Raw genomic sequence first — 14,317 nt, 5'->3', positions numbered from 1 at the left:
TCAACTTGACCTTACTGTTTTAGGCTGGCCATCCTGTCTCAGTGCTGCGGCTATTACTTTTAGAGGCCCTCAAAATCACACACTATGCTCAACTCACTCTCTACAGCTCTCATAACTTCCAAAATCTGTTTTCTTACTCACACCTGACACATACTTTCTGCTCCCCAGCTCCTTCAGCGAGCTGTACTCACTCTTTGTTGAGTCTCCTACAATTACCATTGTTCCTGGCCCGGACTTCAATCCGGCCTCCCACATTATTCCTGATACCACACCTGATCCCCATGACTGTATCTCTCTGATCTACCTGACATTCACTCCACTTCCCCATATTTCCTTCTTTCCTGTTCCTCACCCTTGTCACACTTGGTTTATTGATGGCAGTTCTACCAGGCCTAATCGCCACACACAAGCAAAGGCAGGCTATGCTATAGTATCTTCCACATCTATCATCGAGGTTACTGCTCTGCCCCCTCCACTACCTCTCAGCAAGCCGAACTCATTGCCTTAATTCGGGCACTCACTCTTGTAAAGGGACTACTCATCAATATTTATACTGACCCCATATCCTGCACCACCATGCTGTTTTATGAGCTGAAAGGTTTCCTCACTACGCAAGGGTCCTCCATCATTAACGCCTCTTTAATAAAAACTCTTCTCAAGGCCGCTTTACTTCCAAAGGAAGCTGGAGTCATTCACTGCAAGGGCCATCAAAAGGCATCAGATCCCATCGCTCAGGACAACGCTTATGCTGATAAGGTAGCTAAAAAACCAGCTAGCGTTCCAACTTCTATCCCTTGGCAGTTTTTCTCCTTCTCATCTGGTCATTCCCACCTACTCCCCAACTGAAACTTCCACCTATCAGTCTCTTCCCACACAAGTTAAATGGTTCTTGTACCAAGGAAAATATATCCTTCCAGCCTCACAGGACCATTCTATTCTGTCATCATTTCATAATCTCTTCCATGTAGGTTACAAGCCGCTAGCCCGCCTCTTAAAACCTCTCATTTCCTTTCCATTGTGGAAATCTATCCTTAAGGAAATCACTTCTCAGTGTTCCATCTGCTATTCTACTACTCCTCAGGGATTGTTCAGGCCCCCTCCCTTCCTTACACATCAAGCTCGGGGATTTGCCCCCACCCAGGACTGGCAAATTGACTTTACTTACATGCCCCGAGTCAGGAAACTAAAATACCTCTTGGTCTCTGTAGACACTTTCACTGGATGGGTAGAGGCCTTTCCCACAGGGTCTGAGAAGGCCACAATGGTCATTTCTTCCATTCTGTCAAACATAATTCCTCGGTTTGGCCTTCCCACCTCTATACAGTCCGATATTGGACCGGCCTTTATTAGTCAAATCTGTCAGGCCTCTGAGCCCAAGCTAAGCCATCATATCCCCAGTGACCTGCACATATACATCCAGACGGCCAGAAGCAACTGAAGATCCACAGAAGTGAAAATAGGCTTAACTGATGACATTCCATCATTGTGATTTGTTTCTGCCCCACCCTAACTGATCAATGTACTTTGTAATCTCTCCCACCCTTTAGAAGGTTCTTTATAATTCTCGCCACCCTTGAGAATATACTTTGTGAGATCCACCCCCTGCCCCCAAAACATTGCTCTTAACTCCACCACCTATCCCAAAACCTATAAGAACTAATGATAATCCCACCGCCCTTTGCTGACTCCTTTTTCGTACTCAGCCTGCCTGCACCCAGGTGAAATAAACAGCTATGTTGCTCACACAAAGCCTGATTGGTGGTCTCTTCACACGGACGCATGAAACAAAATCACCCAAGCAGTTTCTCAGGCTCTTGGTATTTAGTGGCTCCTGGTTTTACCTCAAACTGCCACCCTTAAGTCTCACTTGAAGTGGATAGAAGATCTTCAGTGACAAAGTACATTCCAATACTTTCACCCTGATGAAGTCCTATTCTTTACTTTTATACTTACTCTTATTGTCATTCTGTTCTTATGCCACCCTCTACCTCTCCCCAGCTTTCTCCACCACACTATCAATCTCAGTCACTCTCTCCTAGCCGTTTCTAATCCTTTTTTAACAAACAATTGCTGGCTTTGCATTTCTCTTTCCTCAAATTACGAGGCCCAACTTACTCACCACTTAAAAAAAAGAGGGGGGGGACTCTGTATATTTTTAAACAAAGAATGTTGTTTTTACCTAAATCAATCTGGTCTGGTATATGACAACATAAAAAAACTCAAGGATAGAGCCCAAAAACTTGCCAACCAAGCAAATAATTACACTGAACCCCCTTTGACACTCTCTAATTGGATGTTCTGGGCACTCCCAATTCTTAGTCCTTTAATACCTGTTTTTCTCCTTCTCTTATTCAGACCTTGTGTCTTTCATTTAGTTTCTCAATTCAAACAAAACCACATCCAGGCCATCACCAATAATTCTATATGACAAATGCTCCTTCTAACAACCCCACAATATCACCCCTTACCCCAAAATCTTTCTTCAGTTGAATCTTTCCCACTGTAGGTTCCCACGCTGCCCCTAATCCTGCTCAAAGCAGCCCTGAGAAACATCGCCCATCATCTCTCCATACCACCCCCCAAAATTTTCACCACCCCAACACTTTACCACTATTTTGTTTTATTTTTCTTATTAATATAAGAAGACAGGAATGTCAGGCCTCTGAGCCCAAGCTAAGCCATCATATTTCCTGTGACCTGCACATATACATCCAGATGGTCTGAAGCAACTGAAGATCCACGAAAGTGAAAATAGCCTTAACTGATGACATTCCACTATTGTGATTTGTTTCTGCCCCACCCTAACTGATCGATGTACTTTGTAATGTCTCCCACCCTTTAGAAGGTTCTTTATAATTCTCCCCCACCTTTAAGAAGGTTCTTTGTAATTCCCCCCACCCTTGAGAATGTACTTTGTGAGATCCACCTCCTGCCCCCAAAACATTGCTCTTCACCACCTATCCCAAAACCTATAAGAACTAATGATAATCCCACCACCCTTTGCTGACTCTTTTTTTGGACTCAGCCTGCCTGCACCCAGGTGAAATAAACAGCCATGTTGCTCACACAAAGCCTGTTTGGTGGTCTCTTCACATGGACGTGTGAGACAAGCCCTACCAAGGATTCCTAAGACAATGCTCTGGGCTCTGTATAGGGGAGCGTGGAGACAGGATAACTGTGTCACTCAGATCTAGCTTTCAGGGTCTTCATAGTCAGATCTTGGTATGGACACATGCAAGAGACATGAAGGAGACTTTTGAAAGGAACATAACCTTGTGGTTTGCGGTATTCAGGCCAGTCAAGTGGGCCAGATCACCCCTACAGAATGGGGCAGGGATAGTGTGAACCCAGAGGGGACAGAGAGCCTAATGGGGCTAGTGAAGAGGGAAGGTTTCCTGGAAGAAGAGATGTGATCCATAGGCTCAGTGCAATTCCTGCCAAACTCCCAAGTTTTTTGTGAGAAAGTTGGCATACTGCTTGTCAAATTTATATGGAAAAGCAAAGACCATAGAAGAGCCTAGACAGTCTCTCTCTCTCTCTCTCTTTTTTTTTTTAAAGAGACAAGGTCTTGGTCTATTGCCCAGGCTGGAGTGCAGTGGCATCATCCTAGCTCACTGCAGCCTGAAACTCCTAGGCTCGAGTACTCTACCGGTCTCAGCCTTCTAAGTAGCTAGGACTACAGGTGTGTGCCACCATGCCTGGCTAAGTTTTTAATTTTTTGTGGAGAGAGGTATTGCTATGTTGCCCAGGCTGGTCTCAAACTCTGGCCTCCAGTAATCCTCCTGCCTCAGCTTCCCAAAGTACTGGGATTATAGACGTGAGCCACTGTGCCCAGCCACTAGACAGTCTTGAAGAGAAACAAAATGAGCAGACCTGTTTTACCAGATGTCTAGGCCTGCTGAGTAATTGGGACAGTGTGGGTGTTTGTTTAGGAATGCAACATTAGACCCTCAGAACTGAATAGAAAACCCAGAAATAGACCCAAGGCATCCACATCTATTTAATGGACTCAGAGGTAGTATTGCAGGCCAGTGAGGAAGGATGGCTACTGAATAAATGACGCAGGCTAACTGGTCATCCATATGAAAAACAAAACAAAACAAATTGGAGTCTGTGACAGGTTGAATTTTTCCCCTCAAAAGATATATTGAAGCCTTAGCACCCCCCACCAGTATCTGAATATGACCTTATTTGGAAATAAGGTCTTTGTAGACATAATCAAATTAAGGTGAGGTCATACTGGATTAAGATAGGTTCTAATCAGGCCAAGCATGGTGGGGCTCACGCCTGTAATCCCAGCACTTTGGGAGGCCAAGGTCGGTGGATCACAAGGTCAGGAGTTCAAGACCAGCCTGGCCAAGATGGTGAAACCCTGTCTCTACTAAAAATACAAAACTAGTGGGCATGGTGGCAGGCACCTATAATCCCAGCTACTCAGGAGGCTGAGGCAGGAGAATCGCTTGAACCCGGGAGGCAGAGGTTGTATTGAGCTGAGATTGTGCCACTGCACGCCAGCCTAGGCTACAGAGAGAGACTCTGTCTCAAAAACAAACAAACAAAAAAAAACCAAAGCCAACTAATAAATGTATGAAGTATGACGAAGGATATTAGAAAATCACTATTTGGCAGCCATATTAATAATTCGATGGGCCGGGCGCGGTGGCTCACGCCTGTAATCACAGCACTTTGGGAGGCCGAGGCGGGCGGATCACAAGGTCAGGACATCGAGACCATCCTGGCTAACACAGTGAAACCCCGTCTCTACTAAAGAATACAAAAAATTAGCCAGGCGTAGTGGCGAGCGCCTATAGTCCCAGCTGCTCGGGAGGCTGAGGCAGGAGAATGGCGTGAACCCAGGAGGTGGAGGTTGCAGTGAGCCGAGATTGTGCCACTGCACCCCAGCCTGGGCGACAGACCAAGACTCCGTCTCAAAAAAAAAAAAAAAAAAAAAAAAAAAAAAAAATTCGATGAAAACCGTCAATGGACATAAAAACTAGTAGACTTGAGAAATAAAGTAATAGGGCAATTACACAGTCCATGGTATCTCCCCTAGATACTTAGTAATCAGAAAGGGAAAAACAGTAACTTTATATGGAGAAACTTAGTAGACTTCACCTTAACCAGGTGATGAAGTTTAATATCACCAGGAATGAGAGAAATCTAGATCATGTGCCTTCTGCTGATGCTCTGAGGACAGAGTGTCCAAAATGCATTGCCTTAATCTAATCATGAAGAAACATTAGACAATCCCAAATTGAAGGACATTCTATAAAATAACTGGTCTATCATCTCCAAAAAGTCAGTCTCATGAAACACAAAGAAATACTGTTCTAGATTAAAGTATAGAAAGACATAGACATAACCTCTTTAGTATGCTAAAGAAGTAGAACACATGATATGGGATGTTCTTTTTGCTCTAAGGAAGTGGTCCCCAACCTTTTTGGGACCAGGGACTGGTTTCATGGAAGACGATTTTTCCATGGATGACGGGCGGGGGATGGTTTCAGGATGAAGCTGTTCCACCTCAGATCATCAGGCATTAGATTCTCATAAGAAGCACACAACCTAGATCCCTCACCTGCGCAGTTCACAATAGGATTCGCGCTCCTGTGAGAATCTAATGCAGCTGATCTGACAGGAGGTGGAGCTCAGGTGATAATGCTTGCCACCCACGGCTCACCTCCTGCTGTGAGGTTCCTAACAGGCCATGGACTGATACCAGGGGTTGGGGACCTCAGCTCCAAGGGACATTACTAGTATGATTGATGAAATCTGAATAAAGTCTATAGATTAGATAATGGTAGTGTTTCAGTGTTAATTTCCTGATTTTGACAGTTGTTCAGTAGTAATGTTTACATGTAGGAGAATGTTTTTTTTTTTTTTTTTTTTTTTTTAACTGAGGACGGAGTCTCACTCTGTCACCCCGGCTGGAGTGCAGTGGCTTGATCTCAGCTAGCTGCAAGCTCTGCCTCCTGGGTTCATGCCATTCTCCTGCCTCACCCTCCCAAGTAGCTGGGACTACAGGTGCCGGCCACCACACCCAGCTAATTTTTTGTATTTTTAGTAGACACGGTGTTTCACCATGTTCGCCAGGATGGTCTCGATCTCCTACCTCGTGATCTGCCCATCTCGGCCTCCCAAAGTGCTGGGATTACAGGCATGGGCCACCACGCCCGGCCGAGAATGTTCTTGTTTTTAAGAAATATACACCGGGCCGGGAGTGGTGGCTCACACCTGTAATCCCAGCACTTTGGGAGGCCAAGGTGGGTGGATCACCTGAGGTCAGGAGTTCGAAATCAGCCTGGCCAACATGGTGAAACCCTGTCTCTAATAAAAATACAAAAGTTAGCCAGGTGTGCACCTGTAATCCCAGCTACTCAGGAGGCTGAGGCAGGAGAATCACTCGAACCTGGGAGATTGCAGTGAGTAGATATTGCACCACTGCATTCCAGCCTGGGCAACAAGAGTGAAACTCCGTCTTAAAAAAAAAAGAAAAGAAATATACACTGAAGTATTTAGGAGTAAAAAGGCAGCATTCTGCCCTTTACTCCCAAGTGACTTGGAGCTCAGGGAAGGGGAGGGAAGATACATGTGTAAATATGGGGGCACTGAAAGAGAGAGAGAGGGACACAAATGTCAAATGTTAACATTTGGGGAACTGGGGTAAAGGGTATGAAGACATTCTTTGCACTATTCATGCAACTTTTTGATGTAAATCTGAGATTATGTCAAAATAGAAAGTTAAAAAGAAAAACAGGACATCATAAAGAAAATGAACAGACAAGACCAAATTGGGAGAAGATATTTGTGAGACATAATCAAAAAAGGATTACCATTAAGGATATGTAAAAAAGTCTCATGAGTTCTCAAGAGACACAAACAATCCAATGGAAAAATGGGCACACGACTTGGATGGGAACTTAACAGGAACAGAACAGCCAAAACCACATGGAAAGATGTCCAACCTCATCAGTAACCAGGAAAATGCAAACCCCAACTACACTGAAATGCCACTTGAAATACACTGAAATGCTACACTGGAATGCCACTCATCATTCTGATGAGTATACGTCTGTCAATAATAAGTGTTGGTGAGATGGGGCTGTAGATAGGGCTGTGAATTGGTGCCACCATTTTGGAAAACTGGCCTTATCTAGTCAAGTTGACACTATCAGTCCCTGTGACCTGCTGGGTGCCTGTATACCCTTGAAAGACTCCTGCGCACAGCACCAGGAGCTGTGTCAGGAAAGAATAGTCATAGCCACCCAAACAGGAAACATGGAGTCCTCCCCTGCTGCCATCTTCCATGGATGAGAATCCAGAACTACTGCATTACAGGTGGGGAAGCTGAGGTGTGCCATGGGAAAGGGACTGTCCAAAACACCATGTGGGCTCTGAGGGAGGGCCACAGGAGAGGTCTGCTGTGGCAGGAGAAGTGGGGAGGAGGATAAGACTTTGAAGGGGACGGGGGAAAGGGGGAAAGCGGGGAGCTCTCTTGGTCTCACACTTGGCAGAGTGGAGGCCAGAGTAGGAAGCATCCCCATCTTATTCCTTCCCTCCCAGCCACCGGCCAGGTTCCTAGAGCTCAGGGAGGGGCCTCTGAGGCAGCCCTCTTCCGCTGGCCTAGAGAGCAGTGGGGACCTTCCCACCAGAGCAGAAAAGAGGTTGCTCAGTGGTGCAGTACTCCTCTTCCCTCCAGAGGGTCCCAGACCCTCCAAGAACTCTCGGAGCACTGGGCACTTTCTACCTAGGAAAGGATCCAATATCTCGGATTTGCAAATATTCAGGAAGGCTGGAAGCCTCTGAATTCATTCACAAAATCGCAACCCCTCCCCAGCTCCCAGCCTAGGGGTGGGGATGGTGGGGGGGGGGGGGGGGGCGGTGTCACTCAGCCAGCAGATGGCGCCAAGGCCACAGTGTTGCCACAACACAGCCACAATCCTGGGAGGCCTTTGGCTGCACAAAAACACTCCAAAATATTTAAAATCAGGGTTTTTTTTTGCTCAGGACCAGATTTAATTCTTATGCAAGGGGCCCTTTGGTACCAGTGTCTGTGAAAGGAAAGGTAGAAATGGAGAATTTATTCCTCTCCTGGCTGGTACAAACTCCCAAGTTCAGGCCATTCATTGATAGGAAGGAAGGGCCTCTGGGGCAGATGGGGTCTTTGGGATTGCCCAAGTACACCCTCCAAGGCTGTCTAGTGCCAGGCAGTGAGCTGCAGCACAGCGGAACGTGGTGGAACTTTGAGACATCCTCGCCTTTGCAGTGAGACCCTGCAGACTGGCTGGGCAGCAACCCCTTGAGGGTGCCAAAACCACTGGGTCAGGACTGGGATCACCTGTGGGACTCTTAGATGCAAAGCCTTCCTAGCCAAGGTCTCTGTGTCCATGGGTAGTAGAGTGACTTGTATCCACCATTTGGGTTTTGGAACATCAGGTGGTGCCCCATGTGGCCCCACTGTGGCCACAGCAGCTTTCTTCACCCCATTCGACTTGTGCAGGCCACTTAGGCAAGGGTTCCTAGAATCTGTGCCCACCTCCTGGCTACTTCATTACGGCAAAGAGAAGCTGCCACTGAGGTCCCGGGCTTACACAGGCCCACCGGGGTTCTTTCATCACAGTTCTTCAGTCCTTGTGAAAGCTTTTTGCTCCAGCCATCTTCTCAAGGGAGGTGTAGAGGCTCTGGGGACATCCAGAAGGAGTCACAGGTCTCGGCTGCCTGTAGTGCTGGCTCTATGCAGAGAAGATGGGAATAATAACTGGGGAGTGGGACTGCTCACTTGAATGGAACCTTTCATTTCCTGCAGGTGAAGACTTTTCCCAGGGTGAAGTGGGAGAGTCCACTTCTGGCTCTCTGCACCTTCCAGCTGCCACCCAACCTCAGGCCCCAGGGTCAAGTCACATGTGGGGTGGGTCTTGGAGAAAGCTCTTGCTGGGGGTCTGGAATCCTGCCCTCACCTTCTGCAGTTCAGGTCCCAACAGCCAAACCAACAGCAGACTGCCACTCCTCCTCTGAGGGCAGAGCAGCCTGGGGGGTGACACTACCCTGGGGTGGATCCGCAGCACCTCCACTTACCAGCTCTGTGCCTAGGTCCTGTTCTTTTTTTTTTTTTTTTTTTTTTTTTTTTGAGATGGAGTTTCACTCTTGTTACCCAGGCTGGAGTGCAGTGGTGTGATCTCGGATCACTGCAAGCTCCACCTCCTGGGTTCAAGTGATTCTCCTGCCTCAGCCTCTTGAGTAGCTGGGATTACAGGTGCTTGCCACCATGCCCGGCTAATGCTTTTGTTGTTGTTAGTAGAGACAGGGTTTCATCATGTTGGCTAGGCTGGTCTCGAACTCCTGACCTCCAGGTGATCTACCTGCCTTGGCCCCCCAAAGTGCCGAGATTACAGGCGTGAGCCACTGCGCCCAGACTGGGTCCCGTTCTTAACCTCCCAGTGTATTTGTTTCCTCATCTGCAAAAGCGGGTTAATGGTAGTCCCCTTGTTTATGCCTGGCAGGGGTAAGAGCTCCGTGCTTGATAAGGGTCTCCAGTGCATCTCTGCGCCATCACTGCAGCAAAAGCCACCATACCTGAAGCTTCTCCTATCTCCCACACTGGCCCAGGTTGCCCATATTAGCTTTCTGTCTGCTTTATAGATGAAGAAACTGAATCCCAGAGAGATCGACTAAGAAGCAGTGGGGAAGTGGCAGAGGTGGGATTTGAACCCAGATCTATGGGACCCTGGAGCAGAGGAAGGGCTCATACAGCTGTGCCCTGAAACTGCTCTGAGTTGATTATCAAGCACAAGTTACTGAAGGGTTTTCATGTAGCTATAACGGAGTTTGATCATTTGAACTTATATCCTATAAAGTCTACCTATCAAAAACACCTTTCTTCCAGTTGAAAGTCTCCCACCTGAGTTCCCAAGACTGACTCTACTGCCTTCCAACCTCAAGTCTTTGGACATGTTATAGAGGCTTAGGGTTTGACAGGATCATAAAGGCTACAAGGTCTTGTCCCCATCCCTCTCCATTGGATGCCAGAGTCCTATATTTATTGCATTCATTTTGCCAATAACAGAAAAGCCCACTCAAACTAGCTTTAACAGTAAACTCCAGAGGCCCCCTCCACCTTCAGGCAAAGTGTGACCCAGCAGCTCAGCGACATCAGAAAGGATTTGTTTCTTTCTCGCTCTCCTCTGTGCCTTCTGTGCTGCTGATCTCATTTTAAGGGCAGCCCACCTCATAACCAAGATGTCTTCTTTGTCACATCTAGTCAGGCTCCCTCGTTATTTCCAAGGAGAAGGAAAGATCTTGGTATGGAGCAGTGGCACACACTGGTAACTCCAGCAGTTTGTGAGGCCAAGGTGGGACGATCGCTGGAGCCCAGGAGTTTGAGATCAGCCTGAGCAACATAGTGAGACCTTGTTTCTACCAAAAAATTAAGAAGATTAGCTGGGTGTGGTGGTGCATGCCTGTAGTCCCAGCTACTCAGGAAGCTGAGCAGAAGGATTGCTTGAGCCTGGGAGGTTGAGGCTACAGTGAGCTAGTATTGTGCTACTGTACTCCAGCCTTGGTAACAGAGTGTCTGTCTCAAAAGAAAGAGAGAGAAGAAAGGAAATAAAGAGAGTGAAGAAGAGGAAGAAGAGGACAAAGAAGAAGAAGGAGGAGGAGGAAAGAAAGAGAAAGGAAGGAAGGAAGGAAGGAAGGGTGGCCAGACGTGGTGCCTCATGCCTGTAATCCCAGCACTTTGGGAGGCCGAGGTGGGCAGATCACCAGAGGTCAGGAGTTCAAGACCAGGCTGCCCAGCATGGCAAAACCCCGTCTCTACTAAAAATACAAAAAACTAGCCAGGCGTCGTGGTGGGCACCTGTAATCCCAGCTACTCGGGAGGCTGAGGCAGGAGAATCACTTGAACCCAGGAAGTGGAGGTTGCAGTGAGCCGAGATCGCACCACTGCACTCCAGCCTGGGCAACCAGAGCAAAACTCCTCCATCTTGGAAAAAAAAAAGAAGAAGAAGAGAGGGAGGGAGGGAGGGAGGGAAGAAAGAAAGAGAAAGTGTTCGGTGTCCTCACCAAAGGTTTTGAGATGTATTCTAATTGGACCAGCTAATCACATGCATACCCCGAACCACATTAATGGAGCGATGGGAGGCACTGGTAGACTTCGACTAAGTCTAGTTAGTCTAAGTTCCACTCCTAGAACCATGCAGATCCTCAAAAGGAAATTGGGGCCTGATTCGACGGGAAAAAAGGTAGGGGAAATAGATGCTGAAGAGGCCAAGCATCAGATGGCCCCTGCAGTTTCCTACGGTTTTCCTGCCAATGAATTGTCCAGACATAGTTCAGTGTCTCCCAAGCCACCTCTGTCATGCTAGGCTCCAGCTGTTGTAAGGAGGCCTTTCCCATTGACATGTCTCCCTCTGAGAATCTAAACTCTCATTCTGGCTCTGAGGCCACAAAAACATTCTGGTTGTCTTGTTTGTCACAGCCTTTCAAAGGCAGAGCAGGGAACTGAAATCTCCTTGTTGCTCCTCTCCTCCAGATAAATCTTCCCAGTTTCCCATTATTCTACATAAGACTTGGCTGTGTCATTTGGACAAGTTTCCTAACTTTTGTTGCTGTTGTTTAGACAGAGTCTCACTCTGTCATCCAGGCTGGAGTGCAGTGGCATGATCTCAGCTCACTACAACCTCCGCCTCCCAGGTTCAAGCAATTCTCATGCCTCAGCCTGCTAAGCAGCTGGGATTACAGGCACACACCACCATGCCCAGCTAATTTTTGTATTCGTAGTAGAGATGGGGTTTCACCATGTTGACCAGGCTAGTCTCGAACTCCTGATCTTAGGTGACCTGCCCGCCTTGGACTCCCAAAGTGCTAGGATTACAGGCATGAGCCACCATGCCTGGCCAACTTTTTTTTTTTTTTTTTTTAAGAGACAAGATCTTCCTCTGTCACCCAGGCTAGAGTGCAGTGGTGCAATCATAGTTCACTGGAGCCTTGAACTCCTGGGCTCAAAGAATCCTCCCACCTCAGTGTCCTGAGTAACTGGGTTACTCAGTAACTGGGTGGGCATGCCACCATGCCTGGCTAATTTTTTATTTTTTATAGAGATGGGGTCTTGCTATGTTGCCCACGCTGGTCTTGAACTCCTGGGCTCAAGCAATCCGCCTCAGCCTCTCAAAGTGTTGGGATTGCAGGCATAAGCCACCACACCCATCCAGTTTCCTAACTTGTACAGGCCTCATTTTCCTCATCTGTCAATGATGGGGGCAATCAAAGCTTCTCAAACTGATGAGGAGTCACATATTGGGAGAGAAGAGTCCCTGAACAAACACACTACAGCATCTAAAGGCTTGATTTTACTGGAGTTTCTGCTCCACCGTGGAAATATTAATACAAAATATTTCAAAGTTAAAACAGTTATGGACAACTCAACAATAAAAAATACAGTATTTTGGCCGGGCGCAATGGCTTACACCTATAATCCCAGCACTTTGGGAGGCTGAGACAGGCGGATCACTTGAGGTCAGGAGTTTGAGACTAGCCTGACCAACATGGTGAAATCCAGTCTCTAAATAATAATAGTAATAATAATAATTTTAAAATTTGCAAAGGACTTGAATTTCTCAAAGAAGTCCTTTGAGACTAGGCATTTCTCAAAGAAGATATGTAAATGGACAATAAGCACAAGAAAAGATATTCGACATCATTACCTGTTAGGAAAATGCAAATCAAAACCACAGTGAAATATCATTTCATACACACTAGGATGGCTGTAATAAAAAAAGAGAAAGAGGCCAGGCGCGGTGGCTCAAGCCTGTAATCCCAGCACTTTGGGAGGCCAAGATGGGTGGATCACGAGGTCAGGAGATCGAGACCATCCTGGCTAACACAGTGAAACCCCGTCTCTACTACAAAATACAAAAAACTAGCCGGGCGAGGTGGCGGGCGCCTGTAGTCCCAGCTACTCAGGAGGCTGAGGCAGGAGAATGGCGTAAACCCAGGAGGCGAAACTTGCAGTGAGCTGAGATCTGGCCACTGCACTCCAGCCTGGGCAACAGGCGAGACTCCGTCTCAAAAACAAAAAAAAAGAAAAAAGAGAAAGAGACTGGGCATGGTGGCTCACGGCTATAATCCTAGCAGTTTGGGGGCCAAGACGGGAGGATCGTGTGAGCCCAGGAGTTCAAGACCAGCCTGGGCAACATAGTGAGATAACATCTCTACAAAAAATTTTAATTAGAAAAAAATTAACTAGGTGTCATGACATGCACCTGTAGTCCCATCTACTTGAGAGGCTAAGATGGAGGATCACCTGAACCTGGGAGTTCAAGGCTGCAATGAGTCATGATCGTGCTACTGCACTCCAGCCTGGGCAACAGAGTAAGAGTCTGTCTCAGAAAAAAAAAGAGCGAGAGAGACAAATATTGGCAAGGGTGTGGGAATACTGGAACCCTCACAGATTGCTGGCAGAAATGTAAAATGGCACAGCCTCTGTGGGAAAGAGTTTGGCAGTTCCTCAAAAAGTTAAACATAGAGTTACCATATAACCCAGAAATTCTACTCCTAGCTATACATTTCTAGATAATTGAAAACATATCCCCATACAAATCTCATATGTGAATATTCATAGCAGCATTATTCATAATAGCCAAAACATGGAAACAACCCAAATGGCTATCAACTGATGAATGAATAAATAAAATGTGGACTATTCATACCACAGAATACAGTTCAGCCATAAAAAGGAATGATGTACTAACACACGCCAGAACATAGACGAGCCTTGAAAATACCACACTAAGTGAAAGAAGCCAGACACCAAATGCCACAGATTAACATGATTCCATTTACATGAAATGTCCTAAATAGGCAAGTCCATAAAGGCAGAGTGAATTGGTTGCTGGGGATTGAGAAGAGAGGAACATGGGAGAATGACTGCTAATGGTACAAAGTTTCTTTTTGGGGCTGATGACAATGTTCTGAATTGTACACTTTAAAAGGGAGAATTTTATGGTACATAAACCTTGTCTCAATAAAAAGAGTTCCATTGAACTTTTTTTTTTTTTTTTTTTTTTTTTTTTTGAGACGGAGTCTGGCTCTGTCGCCCAGGCTGGAGTGCAGTGGCCGGATCTCAGCTCACTGCAAGCTCCGCCTCCCGGGTTTGCGCCATTCTCCTGCCTCAGCCTCCCGAGTAGCTGAGACTACAGGCGCCCGCCACCTCGCCCGGCTATTTTTTTGTATTTTTTTTAGTAGAGACGGGGTTTCACTGTGTTAGCCAGGATGGTCTCGATCTCCTGACCTCGTGATCCGCCCGTGTTGGCCTCCCAAAGTG

At 46.8% G+C, this 14,317-nt stretch overlaps 1 long non-coding RNA gene across 1 annotated transcript; it reads left to right on the top strand.

The window, feature by feature from the left end:
• Positions 1-5,865: 5,865 nt before the first annotated feature.
• On the top strand, positions 5,866-8,535 carry LOC144339158 (uncharacterized). Its single transcript, XR_013413881.1, has 3 exons — positions 5,866-6,008; positions 6,382-7,116; positions 8,049-8,535. It is a non-coding gene; the product is annotated as an uncharacterized LOC144339158 (long non-coding RNA).
• Positions 8,536-14,317: the final 5,782 nt, after the last annotated feature.

This window comes from Macaca mulatta, chromosome 2 (genome assembly GCF_049350105.2).
Source record: "Macaca mulatta isolate MMU2019108-1 chromosome 2, T2T-MMU8v2.0, whole genome shotgun sequence".
Classification (NCBI taxonomy): domain Eukaryota; kingdom Metazoa; phylum Chordata; class Mammalia; order Primates; family Cercopithecidae; genus Macaca; species Macaca mulatta.
Note: the sequence above shows the minus strand (reverse complement) of the source record. Positions and strands in the feature narration are given on the sequence as shown.